The 20247-nt window shown below is 51.0% G+C and overlaps 1 long non-coding RNA gene across 1 annotated transcript; it reads right to left on the bottom strand.

Moving 5' to 3' along the window:
* Nucleotides 1-255: 255 nt before the first annotated feature.
* Nucleotides 256-18976, bottom strand: LOC129209356 (uncharacterized). Its single transcript, XR_008578052.1, has 4 exons — nucleotides 18814-18976; nucleotides 17525-17796; nucleotides 16086-16212; nucleotides 256-773 (listed from the first exon to the last, which is right to left on the bottom strand). It is a non-coding gene; the product is annotated as an uncharacterized LOC129209356 (long non-coding RNA).
* Nucleotides 18977-20247: the final 1271 nt, after the last annotated feature.

Here is a 20247-nt window from a genome sequence, read left to right as displayed (position 1 = left end):
TGTCTTCCCTGCCATCACGTAAATAAGGTAATTTTCCAAGGAGCTGAGCCCCCGACCAGTCTCTCTCCTGACCCTTAGCTCCCGGGTACCGGGGTGGGAGCGGAGCTGGGCGTCTTTGAGCATCTCTCTCAGAACTGGGGCAAAGCAGCCTCTGCACGGGTCATCTCAGGTTGTGCCAGATGGCCACAACCTACCTCTCCTCTGCTCCTCAGATCATTTCATAAAACACAAGTCACCGCTGTCTTACATGCCCATCATAGATTATTTTATTGACACCCTCATTTAGGCCTCATACGATAACCGAGAAGCAAACACAATAACCACAGGGATACGCTACCAACCGGTATATCCTTTCACCACATGTACGCACACATCTTCCCTCTTTTTCTCCCAGCTCCTGAGGCATCAACCCCTATTTGCTGCAGCTTTTTATTTTTTTTTTTAATAAATACACAAGCATTTCAGGGCCTGACCACCAGCTTGATTCTTTTATGGAAGGGATAAGACACATGCACAATATTCACAGTGGTTAGAAGCGTGGTCCCAAACTCCCAGCCTCCGGAGTCCTTTTAGCAGCAGAAATGTCAGGTAACAGCACCCAAACCTTGAAGCCTGGAAAGGGCGAATGAGGTCGAGCTTCACTGCAAAGGCTGGAGAAACTTAAGAGGAGCAAGGCTGCAATTAGCAGGGCTCGCTGAAGTTTTAAATCAACAGCAAACCAGCCACCGAAGCTGCTATTACTCTGGATCCAACTTCACAAACAGGTTTATTTCCTGGGAAGAAATACAAAGAGAGGAATGAAGAAGGCGGAAACACGTGATTTCAACATTTTTAAACCAGGCATCTTGCTGTTTCAGTTTGAAACGCTCCTGGTTTACACCTACCCCTTTCAGAGGACCTGCCAGCTTTCCCCCGAGCGTGCTGCCACCACCGTCCCTGACCCCTACAGCCGTGCAGAGGCGGCCGCCGCAGCGCTCCGTCCAGGGAAACGTGGGGAGGGCGACAAACACAGCGGAAGACAAACGCAGCCCAAGCCGTGGGATGACCGAAGCACATTAGCTCAGCGGAGGGAGGTGGAACACAACGCAACGGACCTCTGATGCTCGAAGGAAACCGGAAAATAAACTCTGTGTCTCTCCACGTGCGTGATGCCGATGGCGAGGCCACTTGTGCCCTTCAGCCTGGCCAGTAATGCGGAAGAACCTGCAGATGATGAAGACTTGAAATGCAGAGGCGTGGAGGCCAGACGGGCCACCCTCATCGACTAAACCTGCTCTGGTACTGTGCAGGCGGAAGGGCTGCGGGAATTTCAGGTCGATGCCTACCCTGCCTGCAGGAACCACACGTGTGCAAGGAGAGACCCCCCGAGCCCCATGGTGGCACCCTGGTTAGTTTGCAGCTTTGCTAATTAGTCACCAAGCCAATCGCCAATTAGTCTCCACCACCCCTCCTGCTCACAATGAACCAAAACATCACAAAACTCTTCATGCATTAAAAAAAAATAAAATTAAAAAATCCCCAAATGATGATTATTTTTGTTTGTCTTTTGGGTCACGTTTTCAGGTCTCTACAAAAATAAAGCGGAAGGTCCTTGTAACGGTTCGAATCCAGAGGCTGGGACTTTAAATAAAATTCCACGCACTGGGAGATGCTCAAGGCAGTGGCGAGCACAGCTTCTCCTTTGCCTGTGCTCAACCCTGCAAAAGACTGAAAGGGCTCTGTCTGCTCAGCAGTCAAAGAAAATCTTCATCGTGACTCGATCCCAGATACCCACCGAGTGAAAATAGCTGAGATTGGCATGTTCGTTAGGCTCACAGGTAAAAGGCACAGTAAGCAGCAAAACCCAAAATAAATAGTGAGAGTTGACAACACTTGACTGAGGGAACCTTGAATAGGAAATAAAAGACAATTTTGAACAGGGAGGGTTGTTAATCACCAGGTCTGGTTACCAAGGGAAATGACAAATTCATCATCAGTCAGAGGTCGTGCATGGAGACTGGATGTCTTCCAAAAAGCGACGCTCTGGTTCGGGATCAAGTTTTTGGGTTCAAGAGCATCTCTCAGAGGAGAAAAACGCCCTCCGTCACAGCCCCTGCGGGTGATGCTGGCCTGAGCTGCCAGGCGAGCGGGCGAGGGTCGCAGTGCTGCAGACCCCCCCTCTCCCCCAGCCAAAACCCTGCGCTGACCGTGGCCCTTTTCCAGACACCCCGCTAGAGCCAGGCTCTGAGTCCGAGCCTCCCTCACGCTCAACCCCAGCGCGGTGGCTCCCGGCCACCGTGGCAAGCTGTGCCGCCGCGCTCCCTGCACCGAAGCACTGACTGCCCAACGCAGCCAGGGAAGCAGAATAATGATATTTTTCCCCCCCCCCCCCTTTACTCCTTTTAGCCTCTGCATCTGCTCCTTCCTCCCTTTAGCTGCCACACAAAACCAAGCCCAAAATACACGCTCTGGCTTCTGTTTACCCTTTCAGGCAGTTTCCCTGATGCCCAAGACGCTGATTTGAACTGACCTCTCTCTCAACGCCACCTTACCACCAACTCGGCTCCCCATCCCTCCTTGGAAGCAGAAACAAAAAAATCCAAGAGCAAAGCAAAGCGGCCTTGGCATCCCTGATGCGCTCCAGCACCTCGATTTCCTAAACCATCACGTGGGAGAAAAGCAAAACAGATCAGATTTCCACCTTCGATCGTGGACACGGAGAGCAAAATTCCAGCCAGTAGGTCACAGCGCCGCAGTCCCCGCGTGGAAGCGACTCCCCAGATCCCCAAGGGCAGAGCTGTGCTCTCTCCCCTCCTCCTGCACCGGTCAGTATGACCAATGTGAAGAGGTTTCAGAAGAACGCAGGTGTCTGCGGCTCACGCTGCTTCCCTGACCCTTGTAAATCCAGTCTCTTGAGTGAATGGCTTGTTTGGAGAGAGCCCTCCGTTTGTTTGTCTGGGCTCTAGTGATAATAGCTCTAATTTATCTCTGAGCTGGGCAGGCATGTCTAATGTGTTTGAGTATTTAGAAGCATTACGGAGGTTTCATTTGGTCAATTGTTTCTTGAAATCCTTTCCCACACACAGAACAGCCGTGCAAAGGTGGAACCGCTCCACCGCGGGCAACCCCAGGAGCCGCAGCCTGCGCTGCCAGCCTGGGAAGGGCGCGCGGGCCGGGGCCGCTGATTTCTCCGAAGGGAAGGCACAGTCATCCCACATCCCTTAGTCCGCTGTCTCGGAAATTAAAGACCAAGCAGCCAACCTTTGAAAGGGACAACGACAAAACAGTCTGGAACATGCCACCACGCCTCCTCCTGCTTAGACCTTCCAACCCTCTTCACTTTATCATCTGTCTCCTCCACGTAGACATACTCCGTCTCACCCCAGACTCGATTCGGCAGGGTTAGCTTGGCATCCGCACCGGGAAATACAGCACAGTTGGCCAACCCATTGTAGCTAATCTTAAACTAACCCTTCCTGCACCGCGAGGTCCAGTCCGGCTATAACCAGGCACCAGGTGAAGTGTCCCAGCAGAAGGGGTTAACCCGAGTCAGTGCTGGGGAACGGCGGGACCAGGTAGGACACGCGATCCGACTACCGAGATACTTACGGCCCAAGCCTACGCGGCTTAACACGCTACCGCGCATCACCTGCGCTGTGCTCGCAGCCTGCGCGTGCTTCGGCCCGTGACAAATGCAAGGTCACGTGCTTCGGCTTAAATCACTTTCGTGGAGGTTTCAGCAATTCTCTTCATGCCGTTTCAGCTAATTTTAGCTGCGAGCTGAGAGGCCGTTACCGAGGTTCAGCTGACTGGTGGCAATTTATCAGGTCACCCTGTTGGGGTGGGGAGCCCGATCCGACTCGGCTCCGTCCCCTCTGCTCTCCCTTTTCCAAACGTGGGAGCAGAAGCACGGAGAACCAGACCTGTTGTACAGCACCCGTAGCCCCAGGACAATTTAACGGAGCGTTTGCATGAGCAAGTCCGCGTTGCTCCCCGTGCCCATCCTCCACGCCACCTCACGCGCCGAGATGCAACCGGTGCCGGGGTGGAACATCTCGGGCGTCGTGCACGGAGCCGGGAGGAAATGACGCTGCAGCTCCCCGGCTGCCATCGCAGGGCTAATTTATAGAGGCCGAATGTAATTAGTTACCCTGGCGCACGGCCAGGACACCAAGGTTAACACCCTCTCTCTCCGAAGAGTGCCAGGGGAATGTTAGAGGGATGCTGCCAAGTCATTTTTTATGCCTCGGCTTCAGGTGTTGCAAGCAGCAAGCTTTAGCAAGGGCCAGCTGAGAGGAAAAGAGTTGTCATGGAATTTTTTAAAAAGCAAAATAAAAGCAGAGGTTTGCTTTCTGCTTGGCTTTTTAGGTTTATTAACTTAAACTTTACCGTGCTGCACCAGGGACCCTAGCACAACAGCCCTGCAGAAACGCGAGGGCTTGCAGATGCATCCTTCGGTTGGCTTTGGAAAGGTTCGAGCCTCTCTTGGCTTTGATAGAGAAATCTTGTGAGGCCTTGAAAAAACATTCCTTCATCTCTGTCCCTGAGCTCCCCGTCCCTAAGACGGCCTTGGCAGCGTCTGAGCCGTCATCAGCCGGAGCAGGGGCTGGCGCAGACACCGCGTCTGTGCCGCGCCGGCCAGAGCAAGTGCTTGGCTCGACAGACTCCTACGGCGCTGGCAAAAGTTTCTCATGGCTCTAAATTTTTTTTTATTTTTTTTTTTTCGCATGGGTTTAAAACAGATTGAAATAGCCCTTGTTAAAAATAAAAGGCACCAAATTTAGCCTTCCTTCCCTCTTCCCCCCGCAGCCCATTTCCTGGAGTATTTGCAACAGGCGGCTAGTTGGGAGGTTTTTCCCCAGGGGTTTTGTCTGTTATTTATAAAGCTTTGATGAAAAATGCCAAAGAAAGGGAAAGAAAAAAAAAATAAATCAACTTCCAGGTGACCTCTCTCCTTCTGCAGCAGCTCTGCTCACTGCAGCGACGACGCATCGCGCAGCCACAGCTTCATGGACCACATCCAGCATCCTTTGGGGTCAACGCAAACCTGCCCTCTGCCTTCCCTGGAGTTTCTCTCCAACCCCCCTCCGGCCCCGAGGGATGTAGCAATGAGGGATACAGCTCCTTTCATTTCGAGTTTACTAGTTCAGAGAAAAAAAAAAAAAAAAAGTCACAAATCCCCAGCTCTTAGCAGCGCCGTGTTACTGGCCGGTGTCCCTGGAGCTTACTGGTCTGGAGGACTTCCCAAAAACTGTTCGTGCAGGACCCTGGAGGAGCGGGGCCGCTGTCCCCTCCTGGTTTTTAGGACAAAGCAGAGGAAAAAAGCATCACAAATGCATCCCTCCTGACTGCCCCGGGCCGATGTGGCCATCTCGCGCCTGCTGACGACAGATAAAACCAAGCGTTATCTCTGCCCTTCTCCTTAGCCCGTAAACCCGCGCAGGAGCGGGCAGGGCAGAATGCCGACTCCCGTCCCCTCTGCGGGTGTCCCCCCGCCAGCTTCCAGCAGGAAAGCAAGGAGAAGCCCAGCAAGAACAGCAGCCACGTGGCAGCATCCCCCTCTGCTCAGCCTGACGTGGGGCCCGGGACGATGCCCGAGGTGGGAGCATTGCCCTGTGCTCCCCACTCCCGGTGCGGGGAATGCTGCAGAGATGCGTACGCGTGTATTCATCTATATAACACGTGTGTGTACGTACTATGGCATGCATACGATGCATATTGAGATAAATAATATTTTGAGAACAAACATTTCATTTTAAAAGTCACTGTATGACAACAAGTTAATTATCTATCATATCATCTCTCAAACCCAAACATTTTGAAAGCTAGGAAATAACTAATTAAGATCATCATAAATCTTACTCTGTCTCACAAGCCCATTTTCCGAAGAAATAGGAAGAAATACATATTTCATCACAATGCAACATCCGTAACTCTGACCTATAAGATATTAATGACTAGTTCAAGCGGTTTCTCTATCTAAACACTTTTTTGCAAAGGTTACGGTAAGGTAGCACAGGATAATTATTCGGTAACGCTCTCCTGGCAACCTGACTTCCAATAAATCTGTAGACAGAGATAGTTAGGAGAAAAAAAAAAATAAAAGGAAAAAAAGACAACACTGGGATCCTCTCGCCTAACAGAAGCCACGTGACTTCCTCAGATCCATTTTGTTTTGAACCAGGACAAATCTTATAGAGGAACATAATTAACTGCTCCCAGTTAAAGCTTTAAACCTTCCTCCTCCTCCTCCAGACAACTGCTCCTGCCCAAAGCTAAGCTAGAACTACAACAAAATCAACATGCTCAACACAACAGAAGAGCTTAAGGACGTGAACATGGAGGAAACGTCAATTTTTTTTTTTCCTTCTGATTAGAGTGTGAAAGGCAGGTGGAACAACCATTAGAGCAAGGCTTTGAGCCTGGAACCATGTTTAACAGGAAAAGGATATTCACACCTAGCATCAGGACTGCAAGGGAAAAAAAGATGAGGTGGGGGAGAGATCAGCAAAGGAAGACACATTTGGAAATCAAGAAATACAGAAACAAAATGAAACTTGGCAGGACTCAGGCAGAGATAGACCTTGAAAAGGAGACAGAAACACAGCAAAAAGGGGTTTCATCATAAAAGGAGAGCAAGTGACAAAGTACAGCTGCTCCACGCTCATGGTGGAGGTCTGCGTTAGGGTGATTTGGACATGGCCCCAAAAATAAATTAATGCTTGGTGCCCGGGGAGGGCAAAGGCAAGGAAAGCACATGTAGAAATGGCAATGATCCTCACCCGTGCGATGGTCTGGAGCAGAGGAAAGCCATTGCTCAGAAAGCCAGCATCCAGGAGTCACCCTTCACGGCTGTAGGGTAGGAGATGCAGCACCTCCGCTTAGCTCTGCAAAGCTGGTGGGTTGATCTCAAGAGCCTGCAAAGCCTCAGAACAAGTTTTGAAGCTGGGATCGTTTGGGACTCAGAGCTCACTGTATGGAAAATGAGCCAAAATGCAACACGGCTCCTTCAAATTTGGGTGTTAGTGGGCAAATCCCCAAACCAGCTTCCTCGATGAAACCCAGAAGGTTCAGCTGAGGAAGACTTCACTGAATGGTGTGCCATGGGACGCATCCCATTGGGGTGGAAGGACGGGGATCGTGGGACAACGGATCGCAAAGCAGAGGTGGGCAGAGCAGGGACAACCTGAAGGACTGCAGAAGTGCCCTGCAAGACCACGCGTTTCCTTCGGGCACGAAGAGCCACCTCCAAGTCCGTGGGCCAGGGCCACGGCAGGAGCAGAAACCCCTGGCCTCGGGACAGGGTGGGCTTTGGTGCAGTCCAGGGTGGGAATTCAAACAGACCTAAACATAGTGCTCTCACACTGATGAAACAGGCCCTGATTTTGTGAAGGCTGTTTGCAAGTAAGTTTAAGCTAAAGGCAAAAAAAAGGACCTTTTTATACCGGAATTAAAGTGTCTAGACAGAGCCTTCCTGGTGTAACCGGACCTGCATATGCTGATCGTGATACACCTGATAAAACTTCCCATGTAGACAGGGACTAAGACATACTTTGGCAGAGATTCCAGCAGGAGCCATTTTAAAAGTCTTTAATCTCGAGAATTACTTCTGCCATGTAATGAAGTCTGCATTATGGCTGTTCATTACATGGACCCTAAACACTGGAAAGCGAGAGGATTTTCTTTGGCATTGTGACAGGAATCCACGGCATCGACAAGGCTGGCCCTCAGCGTGAGGTCATATCTCCCTCTAGCTGCTGGTCCTGGGGACTCAGCAGCCTTTGGCCACCCAACGCCTGCACAAGCTCCTTCTCCAACCTCTCCTACGTGCCAGTGCTTCCAGTGCTGCAGGTCTTGGGGTCGCTTCTTGCTGGCTGCAGTGCTCCTCCAAGGAGTGCAAAGCAGCTCAACTTTTGGAGAGGACGTACTCCAAAAGAAAGGTAGATAGGCCAAGAGTAAAAGCCACAAGGTCTATGGCTTCTTCAAAATAAGCCAGAATAGACTAGTCAATGTGGAGCGCAGAGAGCCCAGTACCATCTGCAGATGAGACATCCCACAGACAAGATACTGGTGGCTTATCCCCCCTCTTAGCCCAGCTAAAATCCACAAAAATCACCTCCAAGTCAAGTTTCTCTCTCCCACACATAGCAGGATCCAAGCAGTGCTGAGCATCGGACAGGCCTTCCCAGAGACATGTTCCCCAGACCAGTGGCCCCAGATCTCTGACCTGCCATGATGATGTTGCTACGTCACTCACAATTTCCGAGCTTGCCATTAAAACGCCACCATCATCACCAAAACGTCCCAGCAGGAGCAATCCCAGAGGAAGAGCTCATCCCTGAGTCCTTGAAGGTGGGTTGCTTGAAGATCAGCGAGTCTTCATAGGTGATGAGTAGGGGGAGAAGGGAACTGATGACTCCACAGTGTCCATCTGCAGTTCCTGGTTGGAGGAGAAGGCTCCTTCCAGAGCCAGCCAGAAGGGAGACCAAGAGCTTCAGCCACTCTGTAATGGCTCACAGGGCAGAAAAGGAAGCTGCTTTCTGAGAGGATGCAAAGCCTCTTAATTTTTTTGAGGAACTGGATGGGAGCCTTGATTTAGAGAGCTAGAGTCTGGTGGCTGAAAAATGTCTTTTGTCACCTGGGTCAGAGTTGGCCTGGCTGGTCCCACTGGCATTTTCAAGTCAGCTTCTTCCTTAGATGTTCGTATCAGAAGGGGAAAACTGATGGTCCCTTCAGCCAGCCACTGCTTAACAACGTTGGAGAGGCGAGCGAGTGTGTGAAGGAGAGATTTCTCCTCCTGCCACAAAGCCAGCAGTAAGGACTCCTCCCGGCAGGTGCCAACTGGGAATCCAAACGATCCTCAACAACGACAAAAAAGCACTCTCCGTAACTGTGACTTATTTTCTTTTGATGCATCTGGACATGTCAGTACTCTAGAAGTGCAAACGGACTTTGAGGAGCAAGAGACGAAGAGCAGCAGGAAAAAGTCAATGTTTCAATGACTAGAAAGGGTCCAGCTAAAACACTCACAGCTCACGAACCTCTAAAAAAATGCTCCTCGGGCACAGCAGGAACCTTATCAGCTCTCCACAGCACAAACACAATTTCCAGCTCCGATTACTTTTCTAAGCCAAGCCCACAAGAGAACTAAACCGGGACGTTATCGTGCAGCCGAGCACAACCCTGGGGCTCCTCATCCCTCCGGTCAGGCAGGTTATATGTGCAGGAGCTGGCCTTCACGCTATTCCGGCGCTGGCTGTAGAAAAGAGGCACCTTGGGGCAAACGTGACTTGAAGCCACCTTCTAGCCTAGGGCTGGGGAAAGTCTCAGACCTCTGCTAAATTCACCTTGCTTCTCCCAGGACCTGAAAGCAGAGAGTGTCTGTATGGCACGGCAACGGCCATAGCTCTGCAGAGCCCCTCTGCAAGATCTGCAGAGACCTAAGAGAGCCTTCTCACGTCACCTGAAGGTCCCTTTGCGATGCCAGCGTAACATGGAGGGGCTCCAGCCTGAAGCCAACCGCAGAGCACATCTGCCGCAGACCCTGGCAGGACCGGTGTGTCTGAACAGCCACGTGCACGCATGCACAAACACACGCACGGTGTCCACCTTGCAAAGTTTCCCCTGGATTTTTGTTACCATGTCATCTATTAATTACCTAATTACATCTTCTAATTATGGGATTCCTCCAGTATTTATACTCATTACATAAATGGCGGCAATTACACTAATTAGGTTAATGATACAGGATAACAGTCTACAAATTGCTTTAAAGGGACACTCTCAAGGCACATAGGCCAAGGATGCTCCCTGGCAGGTCAGCTGGTGGGTGGCATGCAGACATGCTCCCTCACCCCACGGAGCCGCTGCCATCTCGCATGGGCTCTACCTGAACACCGGGGCCTCGCTCTGCCTCAACAGAGAGCAGTTGGAAAGAGAGGTACCAGGGAGATAAGGAAGCAACGCTCTGTTGCTTTGCTGCTAAATTGCTTCTGCTGAAGACTGGGGTCCACTATTTAAGTGTGACCACCCCCCCCCCCCCCCCCGCCGCAAGGTGGAGAGCTGGAGGAAGGGTTGCAAATATTTCTTCGCTGGGGAAGGGTTGCAAATATTTCTTCGCTGGCTGTACGGAGACCCGCGAGGAGGAAGGCAGCGCACCCGCACCCTTCCAGGCTCCCCAGCATCACTTCTGAACGCACCCCGAGTTCCTGAGTCCCGCTTAGCTGGATGCGACCCAACCTCCTGCCTACAGGCATTTCCATAATGGCAGGTTTGCAGAGAGGAAATCCAGCTCCCTCTGCTCCAGTGAGATCTCCTGGAGCTCCGGCAGCACTCTGCAAAGCCAAGCATGGCCTCGGGGTGAAAGGCGAGCCAACAGGACACTGGAAGGAAGAAGGAATCTATTCTGCAGAGCGCCCTACTTACCCAGATCTGCTGGAGGCTGAGCAGCGCATGGCAAGGTGCTTGCCCCTATATCTCACCCAAAAGGATCCTAAAGCACTGCCAAGCTCCATTACTCTCTGGAGCGGCCTCGAGCACGGAGGGGTGGGGGGGGAAACTTTCTCGGCTTGGATTCGAATGCAGGCACTTCTCCGGTAGAACACGGGAGCCCTTTGCAGCACTTTGGAGCGTGATGAATGGCCCTTTGTCCTGCAGCCACTACAGAAAGAGAATGTAATTACCCAAACTGGAATTCAGCCAGGACGCAATTTTACGCTGAACGAATTTCCCCCCCCCCCCCGCCCCCTCCTCGCAACACCCCTTAAAGTGTTTGCAAATCCCCCTTTAAAGATAAAATCCTGGAATAAAATCCGGCGCTTGCTTCAAAATTGGCCCAATTCCATTACAAGTCAACGGAACAACTCCATTTTGCACCTTTAAGGCCACGGAGCTCTCTATGTTGCGCAAGAGATTTCATTATTGGCAAGGCTGAGGAATGCTGATTTCTGCTACCGAACTGCTGTCTTAGCCCTAAACTATATCCCTGTGTCAGCTGCCCAAAGACACGTGTAACCAGGTCCATTTTCTGAAAGATATACAGCTGCGTCCGACTTTATAGCCTGTTCCAGCAGGACATGGCTGGCACTTCCAGTGGAGCGGGTTGACCGGTCTCCACTCTAACAGGCAGGGTCTATGGCTCCAGCGGGAGTCTTGCAGGAGCATATATCGATTGTAAATAATGTCTCAATATCCTATAGTAGGTCATAAATCAAAAAGGGGTTGAAATATCTTTTCTCCAAGGGACTTTTTTTTTTTTTTTTAAAAGGAGTCTATTTCTAGTTTAGCAGTTTTCTTTTTAGAGTTACTGCATCGACCTTTTACCCCAAGCGCCAGGTTTGAATCGCGGCCGGCGATCCCTGCTTGACCTTCCCCGGGGACGCGCCAGCAGCTCTGCCATGAATCCGGGGCGTGGGTGTCCCATGGGAGAACAGTCACGTCTCCCACTTGGGCCAAACCCCTCACCCCAGCTGGTGCCCCTTGCTGAGCAAACCGAGCCCCACGGCAGCCACATCTCCTCTGGTCGCAGACTACGGCTTGGGGAAGAGTCTCAGATGTAATGGCATTACCGTGGAGATGGGCATCTCGTAGCGGGTGCAGGAAGCAGAGATCCTCCCCGCTGGCTATGGAGCAACACCATCTTCGATTTCTCTGCAGCTTATTTGACCGATACCAACCCAAAAATAAAAACAAGCTTTGAGCCAATGGAGATATCAACCTTCCACCTGTTCTGCAGGCCATGAGAGATCCCTCCAAAAGCCTAACCATCAACCCAAACCTCTCCCTTCCCTCTCTGGAAAAAAACCCCACGTGCCTCCAAGTTATACGTGCTGGCACGGCAATGCAGCAGAAGGAATGGCCTCAGGGTTTTGTCCTGCCGGACGTGCCGCTGGCACTGCCGTCGGCCCAGGGCTCGTACCCACGTGTTGTTATCGATAACGGGACAGATGCCGCCTCCGACGCCCTGCGCACAGCCCTGCACCAGTCACCTCCTCAGCAGTCAGGACTCGCAGACCCAGTTGACATGGTTCAGGGCAGAGACCCCTTTTTTTGTCACATCTCTGTAGGGCCCTATCACAGGGGCCTTTTGTCTTGCAAAGTACCGGTTCCTCAAATTGCTGCATTATTCTGGAAAATAAAAGAAAATAAAAAAAAAGAGAAAAAGTCTACTTTGGGCCATTTTTAGGGGTATTGAGTAGAGACAACTGAAGACGTGGCAGGAGGACAGAAAAAAAACCAAACGCCACAATATTTTCTTGTCTAGAAAGTCCTCTAAAATGATCCAAGCTGAACTTCCCTGTCGCGTGATGCTACGTGGCACTTGGGGACACCTCCAGTCCCTCTCCCAGCATCTCGTGTGTGCCACCAGCACCCTGCACAGGAAGGGGGGGGACACGCCACCCCAATGGCCACAAACAACAGGACACAGTCCTACTGCTCCCCCTCCAGCGCTGCCTTGGTAGGACGTGGGCGATACTGATTTCTTCAAGTCCTAGAAGTATTTAAGCTTGACTGGCAATAAAATCAAGCCCAGAGAAAGGTGCAACGGGATTCTCTTGGGACTGAAACGAGAGCTACGATCTTTAAAGAAGCCAAGAGGGAATAAAAGGGAAGGAAGGGTGGGAGGGGAATAGCATTTACCTGCACAAAAGCAAGAACGTTGACAATAACCCAGCTCAGCTCCGGCTTGCACGGGAGACTTTGGAGAAGAGGGTGGGAGGCAAGGTGGGAAATTAACAGAACTTAAGAAAATATATATGTAAAAATTAAAAAAATAAAATAAAACTGTATCAGCATTGACTAATAATTTCCGGGCTCTGCGCAGATGTCATTAATGACCCTTTTTATTCATGCAGGAGTTCCCAAAGAGGAGCATAATGTTCCATTAGTAATAATTGAGAAAGTCTCCTGTCGGGATTATGTCAAAACCTAGAGATGCTGCTGCTGCCAAAACATTTTGGTGACAAACGTGTGAAGCGTTTGACAGAAGGTGCCACAGCAGGTTGAGGCGGCTTCAGGAGGGGAATCCTAGGAGGAGAGAAGAGGTGGGAGACAGCAGCGGGGTGAGAGCTGAGCACCAATTTACTCAGGGAACACGGCTCAAGGGATGTGCCCACCTACCGCGACAGCTTTGGGGTCACGACGGCACCTCCCAGATGCTGCCGGGGACCGCTCAGGATTTTGGCTGACCTATCTCCTCCCACGCTCCCAAGACTTTGCAACACATCTGCAATATATCCTCTGGCATGGCTCAGCGTCGCTGGATCTTTTTGCCCAGGGATGCCTGTGTCCTCGGCCACCGGGGACAGGCGGAGGTGTTGCGACACCCCGAACGTGTCTTGCTGCTGCCCCAGTGAGGGCTGGGGACCGCCGCAGTCAACAGCACAAAGGGCAAACCCAGGACAAAGTCGCTGTGAGCAATTAACCCAGAGCATCCCATTTGAACGGGATGGAGAAAACATCCGGTGACACAAGTATTTCAACCTAGAGTAAGGCTGGACAACACCTCTTTGAACTATGAAACACCAGTGAAATTTAGACAAATGGGAACATAAATTCCTTTTACCAAATCTTTCCCATTTACAGTCGGGATATCTTTTTTTTTTTTTTTACCCAGCAGACACAGAGCCCTGCTTGACCACAGCTGGTGCCTAAGTACCGGCATTACACTGCTGCTGCACAGATGCCACTAGAAAACACAGGAAGAGCAAGCAGTTTTCCAGGCTCAGTCCTTTTCCTAGAAAAGGTTATTTAACGCCTTGCAAGAGCCAAAATAACACATCGCCTCCTCCGTCCTCATCCCCCCTCGCCAAGCCGCCCCTGGGACCCGAGTTACTGACCCTACACGCTGCTCTTCTGCCACCTCGACTCCCCGTCCCGCTGCAAGGGAGACTTTGCCCCCCCAGCACAGCTCCCCCTTCAATGCAGCCCGGCACGGGGAAGCACCTACGAATGGAGAACCACGAGCCATACATCCCCGACTTGCTGCACAAAACCCATGCGTGCACGTCCCGGCTGCAGCGACGCACCTGGGGAAGCCCAAGCCAGAGCACCTCAAAGTCAGCGTTACACAGAGCCGTGGACGGAAAAAAAGTTTGTCGCCACCATAGTATTTGCCCTTTGAGAGTGAGGAGGTATTCGGAGCCAAGACATTGGTTCAGGCAGCACGTAAAGCCATGAAATTTGGATTTGGATCCAGAGCTGGAGTCTAAAAGCCATCCCAGTTTGCAGGGGTTGGTTCAGGCTCATTTCTAGTCCCCAGACCGCAGCAGAAGGGCCTCTCTTCCCCCGGGCAGGAGCAGAGCAGCTGGTACTCTTCAACCCAGTTAACAGACGAGGTCTGGCCACCGCAGCCGAGGGCTGCTCTAGATTTGTTTTCTAGTGGTTTATTCATTGAGAGGCTGCCAATGTGTTAGCACAGAGAAACGCGCGCTGGCCTGGTTCTCCCCAGCCCAGCCCTGCCTTGCACCAGAGCAAACCTGCTGCAAGCTGGAGCGAAGACCTCGCCGACAGAGAGCCGCCTCGCTAGAGGACGGAGCCAGGGCACATCCCAAACGGCTCCGATTAGGGCAACCCCCTTAGAGACAAGCCCGTGGGCCCCGTACGCCACTTTCCATGCCCACCCCACCCCGGTCTCGCGTAAGCCGAATTAGCGGTGTCACCCCGCCACCCCCCCAACACCTGCGGGAAAGCTGCTACTTCTGGCCCCACCGCGGTGGCCTTACGGAGTCGGAGGCGGAAGCGCCATTGAAAAGAGCGTGAAGGCCGATTGCTGTAATTGAGCCCACCAGGGGAATTTCGGTCTGTGGGAACGCGCGGTACATCCCAGCCTGCAGCAACAGGGGTGGAGAATATCCGAGCTGTTCCTTTCGAGGACTAATGATGATGGGTTTTTGCAAGGACTCAAGCTGGCATGGATGAGAGCTCCCGCAGAGCGCAGAGTCAGCCAAATTAAGCGCTGGTCCTCCCTTGGAGAAATCTAGTCTAGAAGAGTTAGTCACAGGATGCTGCCAGCCTGGGTGCAGGCTACGCAGAGGAGGAGGCGGCGGCAGGCGAGGAGCCCTGCGTCCTTGCTGGATTCCTGCTGAGGATTCGGCTAACTCCGGTCTTACAGCCCGTGGTGGCAAGAGCCCGAGCAGAGATGGTAAGGTGATGCAGGGGACGATGCTCACGTATCTCTCCTGTCATCACTCGGAGCCACAGGGTGAGTCGTGCGTGGAATTAACAGCAGAAGAGGAAAACCACGTAGCTCTGCGTGTGCAATGCGCATCTTTGTGTGTGCAAGCACAGGCACGTTCAGGGGCACAGAAAATCTGCACCACCGTCAATGCCCTTTTTACCATTTTGCCCCTTTTTTGGGTTCTGCTGGGCTTATCAAATTTACGTCCCTGTGTATGAGCTTACCCCGACACACGGTCAGATATCTGCTGATCGTTTACTAACCACTTCTAACTGGCTGAGTGTAAAGGGTTTAAATCCTGACTAAATGTGCGATGCAGGTCTCATCTCAGAGGTCTGAAAGGTGAACGTGGCAGCTGCATTACTTTCTTGCCTAGCTTGGAAAATTATTATTACTAAAAGATTTAACATGCCTATAAACAAGTTTGTTCCAAACTGACTCTTCATAGCCGAATCCAGAGAGAAGAAACACAAGGAACACATTGCTGGTACTTGTGGTTAATTGCTGCCTTTCCTTTTGGGTCTACTTGGTTTGAAATATTAAATGCAGAAGAAACCATCTATTTTTCCTCCATAGCCTGTCAGTGGAGGAAGTGAAATATGTTTGTTCCCCCCCTTTTTTTATAAACAAGGAGTATAAACTGTTTTATAGTAACTAGATAAAATTACACAGTATTTTACTCAGTGGGGAAAAATATGGATCTCTGTGTGGCGGTATTTCTCCTATCTTTCTCGCTGACTGTACGTTAACATGACGACTCCGCATAACTCAGCTTTGCAGAGTTGTCACGGACGTCTTTGAGCTCAGACACCGTCCGGTCTGTCCCACCGCTGCCACTGCCAAGGCCACGCATTTTAAAGAGTTCTGGGGTTTGATATCCCTCCCCGAACACCCCAATAACTCCGGGAAAATTTGGGCTGGTACTCACGGGTTTAAGCCTGTATTTCACATCCAGCCTGTTGTGGTCCGCAATCAGCCTTTACCCAGCAGAGGAGGTCTGGTCCAGCGAGCGCAGCTTCAGCCCACGGTACCACATCATCGCTTGGAGGAAACGTCTCTCGGAGGAGGAGAACAACGACAGATCAGGAAAACGCGCCAGCTTTTCTGTGAATAACCTCTAGTCCTAAGCAGCAAATGATCTAAAGCCGAGACTGGCGTCCTGGCCCTCAGCAAAGCGCCCCGACGTGCCCCCTGCAAACTCCAAACCTCCCACAAGAGCAGGGAATTGTGAAGGCGAGATTTCGCAGCCACGACGTTCCTCCCCTTTGACCCTGAACTTGCTCTACGGACGTGCCAATATTTCAGAATCGACTCTACAGCACTTTATGGCCATTGTTGAGGAATATTAATTAACGTAAATAAGTAGGTTTTAATTAGAATGAATTACTTCGGAATATAATAGAGCGTGATTTGTGCTGTTTGTTTAGCTTTACTTAGCATGAGTAGCTAGATTTGCCGAAGCCTTTAGGCTGCAATAGAGGGGTTTTTCTCAGTAATTTTCCTAGTAGTGTTCCTAACAGCTAGTACAGTGCTGTCTTTTAGTATGGGAAAGTATTTTGATATCACACTAATATCTCAGTAGTGTTTCTTCTGAGTCTGGGACTCTTCTCCATGTTCCACCAGCAAGGGCAGGTGCACAAGGAGTGTAAACCAGAAGATAAGGAGGCTCCAACCTTTGGGGAAAACTGTGGAAACCGCAAGTCAACAAGATAAGAGCCTGCCTGCCTGGACACAGAAGAAGAATCCAATTAGATATTAGAAGACCCCAGACCAAAAATCACCATCGGACCAAAGGACGCGTGGGACAGCGCGTGAAGGGTGGGAGTAGGGATCCCAAGGGCGTAACTGCCCCGGGATTTCTTTGTTCAGGGTCCCTCTCTTTGGAGGCATCCAGCCCGGGCTGACTCTGCTGCCGCACCATTCAATTAAATGAATTATTTTATAAAATCCGATGCCTGAGACCCTGCTGCAGGAAATCCAGGGTCGAGCCTGAAGGAGGAGGAAGCGCGCCCAAGAAAAAGCGTGCGCGCGTGCGACACCACGAATGGTGTGTGAATGCTCGGGCAGCAGCCACTCCTTTCACATCCATTCCGATGGCAACTCTGAAATTTCTTCTTTTCATCACAATGCTAAGTAGAAGCATTTTCCAGGCCTTTACATGGGATTAAAATTCAACATTTTTCATCACCACCAAGCAAACCAGCTGCCCTGACAGAGTTCCTGCTAGCACCAGGGGTGGGAAATTCAGCGTATTCTGTATAAGTCTGTTAAATTTTGACCGAACATCAAAACCGGTGTGTCTAGGAGAGCACACAGCTGGGTTGCTGTCACCCCACACTGCTCGACAAGACCCACGGGCGTCCTTACCTCTGGGCTCCGTCCTGCCACCTCCGCTGCTCGGCGAGAGCTCTGGCAAAGGCAGAGACGCCGGTTCTCCATCGCGGCTCTGGTGGGAAGGCAGACTGAGCTCATCCTCAGCCGTCAGCCCTTTGGCGCGTGCACGGCTGCAAACCCACCGGACAGCCCAAAGTGCAGAGCGGGCAGAAAGCGTGCAAATGGCTTTAGCTTTCCCCGCCTCCTTTCCGTGCGGAAATTCAGAACCGCTTTCCTAATCAAACGAGCTGGTGTGCAGCTTTTAGCTGTAAAACACAAGATGAAAATTTTCATGTGGAGCTGAACGCGTCCATCCCTTTGCCTTGTGTTTGCACCCCACGCCGATACCGTCTCCAGCGCTACCAGAGCATCCTGCTGCTTCGGAGTTAAAAAAAAAAACAAACCCCAACTTTTGTGATTATTTTTAAGTACCTTTTTTTTCCAGGGGAGGGAGGGGGGAAACAAAAGAAAAAAAAAAAAAAAAGAAAAGAGAGGATTTAATCTAAAAGTTTCACAGTCTGGAAGTCTCAGCTGCTCCTGCAGTGTTAGTGCCCGTGGTACGGGACCTTCCCAAGGGATTTTGGCGTAGGACGTGGCCGTGGCGCGGAGCCGGAGCAACGCTACCGCAGCATCGCCCGTAGAGGGAGCTTCCTCGGGGAGCCGGGCACGGTTGACATCTTTTCATCAAAAGTGTTGAGCTTTTTAAAAAAAAAAAAAAAAAAAAATCCCAGACAATATAAAGTATTGATTTAAAAGTTCTTGTTGGTTTTGGTATTGGTTTTTTTTTTTTTTTTCCCCTGCCCCTCACAGCAAAACAAGCAGCTCTGGATTAAACCTGTTGGAAATGGATGTTTCGCAAGAGTGGTGAAAAAGGAATGGGGAGAAAAAGGCTTTGCCTAGCGCTGGGTGTTTGCAGCCAGTTTTTAGTTGGATTGTAAACGGTCACTTTTCCATTTAATTCTGTTATAATGAAGGAGGGGGAAAAGCTAATATTGTAGCAAAAATAAGATACTGCAGTTTGCCCGTGCTCAAGTGTTAAACAGCTTTTCAGATCTACTGGATACCACTCTGGGTTTGAAATGTGAAGCCCGACGGCTGTTTTTCCACACAATTTTAGTTTAATTTCCTTGCAAACGGGCTCCCAGGCTCCGGTTACTTCTCCATGAGATCCCTCCTACCCTTTGGGCACGGCCACAGGATTCCCACAGCTCCCATGCCAGTGGAGGAACGTCCTTTTAATTCACTCTGCGGACGGCCCAATTAGCATCCCAGTAAATTATTACCTCGGGGAAAACTCTGGTCTCGGGACTCAGCAGCCAGCTGTGAAGGCAGCCGGCACGGGGCGAGCCGAGAAGATGGAGGGCCATCTTCTCCACGAGGTGATGGCGTTCAGGTGGCCAGGAAGCACGATTAGACACGGGGAATTGTAGATTATCTCTGGTTTACAGTTCCCTGATAAAAGGGAGGAGGAGAAGCACAATAAAAACATGATCAAATCATTTGTTCTGCTGTTCAAACTTCTGGACAAGGCGAGAGAGAAGACGCAGCTCCACCCCCCAGCTGTATTTGATCTATCAGGCTTTGAAATTAAATGTTCTCCCTGCAACAGGCATAATTGTGTCCTGGTGAAAACTGCTTCTCCCATAACGCAGGGTTCAGGGCTCCCTCCGCTCAGCACGTTAAGAACAAAAAGCCCCAGAAGCGGTCAAGACCCCTCTGGTTCAGGTGCACCACAAGCAAGGGATGGTCTTCACACCAGCTCCTTTCCTACCTGCAAGGCAGAGGCAACAGCCCGTGTCTGCTTGGGCAAGGGGACTGGAAAACCCCAGGGGACCAGGCCAAGGCTGCGCAGGAGATCCGCGTCCCAGCAGGGACACAGCCCAGACGCCGGCACGCTCAACCACGAAGCCATTCTTGCACCTCGGTAACCTATTGCCACCTTCTTCTTCTGAAGATCCCCCTCTCTGTTCTCTCCCTCCCAAATGCCTTCGCAGTTCACGTGAATGAAGCGCGGGTAAATAAAACCACATCAAGCCCATGCTGCAAACAAGAACCGTGACCCTGTTGCATCCACCATGAAAAACAAGAGGGGCAGGGGCGGGTACACGAGCCATTTACCGGCTGAACCTGAAAAACCCCTCCATTTGCACAAACAGATTTGGCACAGGTGTCCTCACTCACTCCAGTGTGCTTCAGCTTCAGAAGGGCCGGGTGGATTTTCTCTCCTCATTTCAGCATCCCAAAGTTACACCTCCAAAGGTTCACCAGCCTCGATATTGCAACAAACGGCTGTTTTCATGAAATTATTTTCCAACCTGTTTTCAGCCGAGACAGTACCAGCACACAGACACCATCACCTGATCAGGGATGTTTTGTCTCCATGAAATCTCTGCAAGCTTCAGAGGATGGTGTAGCATTTATGAAGCGCAGTTTTTTTAATAAACTTGGCAACTTGGGACACATCTCCTAGGCTCTCGATGTTTCTCGATGCTGGCTGTCAATGTTTCTGCAATGGGACATTCACTCCTTTTACCAGCCCTGCATTTATACTACAGTATCTCCATCACTGCTGATGGACCTACCCTTCACAAGGACACAATGGGAAAGGGGAGAACTCCTGTACCGTATTTGCTTGGTAACCATCAGATCTGCCCCCTGCCCCGAGCTTTTGCAGCCTTAAGACAAGGCAGAACCTGCTGTACTTCTGTATGACCCTG

The sequence above is a fragment of the Grus americana genome, chromosome 8, assembly GCF_028858705.1.
Source record: "Grus americana isolate bGruAme1 chromosome 8, bGruAme1.mat, whole genome shotgun sequence".
Lineage (NCBI taxonomy): Eukaryota > Metazoa > Chordata > Aves > Gruiformes > Gruidae > Grus > Grus americana.
The sequence above is the reverse complement of the archived record's forward strand: the minus strand, read 5'-3'. Positions and strand labels throughout refer to the sequence as shown.